The sequence below is a fragment of the Mesocricetus auratus genome, unplaced genomic scaffold, assembly GCF_017639785.1.
Source record: "Mesocricetus auratus isolate SY011 unplaced genomic scaffold, BCM_Maur_2.0 Super-Scaffold_100676, whole genome shotgun sequence".
In the NCBI taxonomy this organism is placed as follows: Eukaryota; Metazoa; Chordata; class Mammalia; order Rodentia; family Cricetidae; genus Mesocricetus; species Mesocricetus auratus.
The window spans coordinates 153,326,915-153,328,790 of NW_024429266.1; the positions used below are offsets into that span (position 1 = coordinate 153,326,915).

At 42.3% G+C, this 1,876-nt stretch overlaps 1 non-coding gene across 1 annotated transcript; it reads right to left on the reverse strand.

The window, feature by feature from the left end:
- Positions 1-793: 793 nt before the first annotated feature.
- Positions 794-1,008, reverse strand: LOC121137394. Its single transcript, XR_005874635.1, has one exon. It is a non-coding gene; the product is annotated as a small nucleolar RNA U3 (small nucleolar RNA).
- Positions 1,009-1,876: the final 868 nt, after the last annotated feature.

Consider the following 1,876-nt stretch of genomic DNA (forward strand, 5'->3'; position numbering starts at 1 on the left):
AGAGAGGACATGAAGATAGGAGGAGGGTGTTTTGGGGTTGCCTGGGGAGAACTAAAGGGGGTTATTGGGAGTTGGATCCAACCAAGATACACTATACATATGTCTGAAACTTAGAAAAGAATAAATAAAAGACACCCTATTTTAAAATTTTACTTTATATATTCGGCGTTTTCCCTTATGTATGTTGTGGACCACATGCATAGAGTGTCAAAGAGGTCAGAAAAAGGCATCAGACCCCTCTGGAACTTGAATTGCAAACAGTTGTGAGTCACAATGTATGTGTGTGCTGGGAATCAAACCCAGGACCTCTGAAGGAACAGCCAGTACTTTTAACTGCTGAGCCAATGTAGAGTGAATTCTAATTGGTCTTATCTGGAGTCAGATATCAGGGTAAATGCTGTAAGTAAAGGAGCCAGTCACTAAAATTCTTACATCTATGAAATCCTCAGACCGAAAAGGGGTTGAGCTTCTGTCTCCTCCCACCTTATATTTCTCTCTCTGACCAGTCATATCACTTCCTGTCTCCACCTCACAAGTGCTGGGATTAAGGGTGTGTGCCAACACTGCCTAGCCTCTATGGTTAACTAGTGGCCAACCCCAGTCACCCTCTGATCTTCAGGCAAGTTTTGTTTGCTAGAAAACAAGCAAAAATATCAACCACAAGCTATTTCTCCAGCCCCTTCCACATAGTTCTTATTAGTCTTAGTATCTTTGTGGTGTTGGGAGTGGAATTGGGAACTTTGTGCATGCTGGGCAAGCATTTTTCCAATGAGCCACATCCCCAATCTCTTGTTTTTTTCTGTGTCCCCTCCCTCCCACTCTCCCAAAGGGAAAGAAGAACGATCATCAATGAATGGCAGGAGGCAGCTGCAGGAAAGCCACACTTAGACCAGCTTCACGCTCAGGAGGGAGCTCTACGTCTCGTCCTCATGGTCTCGGGTGCTCTACACAGTCAGAGAAACTTCTCTAGTAATGAACTATAGGAATGGTCCCTGAAAGTATAGTGTTCATCCCCAATCTCTTACTTACTAAAATTCTTGTTAGATTTATTTATTTATTTGGGGGAGGCATGTGTCACAGCACATGTGTGGAGGTCAGAGGACAATTGTGATTGTGGGAGTTGCTTCTCTCTGAACTCAGGGTCAGGCCTGGTGGCAAGCACCTTTACTAGCTGAGCCTTCTCACTGACTCTTCCTTTTAATTATTTTTTTAAATTTCATTTCCATGTCAGTTGTTTGATAAGGTTTCTTTTTTTAAAGGTTTATTTATTTATATTTATTTATTACATATATAGTGTTCTGCCTACATGCCAGAGGAGGGCACCAGATTGCATTGTAGATGGTTGTGAGCCACCATGTGGTTGATGGGAATTGAACTCAGGACCTCTGGAAGAACAGTCAGTGCTCTTAACCTCTGAGCCATCTCTCCAGCCCTTGATAAGGTTTCTTACTGGTGATGTTAACCATGTAAATTTTATGTTGGGGCTTCGATGAACCCTCGATCCTAAATCAAGCACAAGAGAAAGCAATTTGGTCTGGACAAAGCACACATGGATATTTGAGACTATGCTGGCCTCTGTCACTTACTCAGTCCATTGTGGACTAAAATGTCATGACAAAGCAGGTGACAGACAGACTGTAATATACTTAGAACAGTGACTAACCCAGGAGATATGAAACACAAGCTCTTAAGACAGGATGTCATAGCTCTCAGTCTTTCTGACCTCAAGACTGTTATGCTCTTCAAAATAATTGAAGGCCTGAAGGATTTCATTATGTGGATGATAGATATTGATCCTTCCCATATTAGAAATCAAACTAGAACTTTAAAATTGTGTGTGTTCCAGCAGAGGCACGTATGTGCCACCATGAGTGAG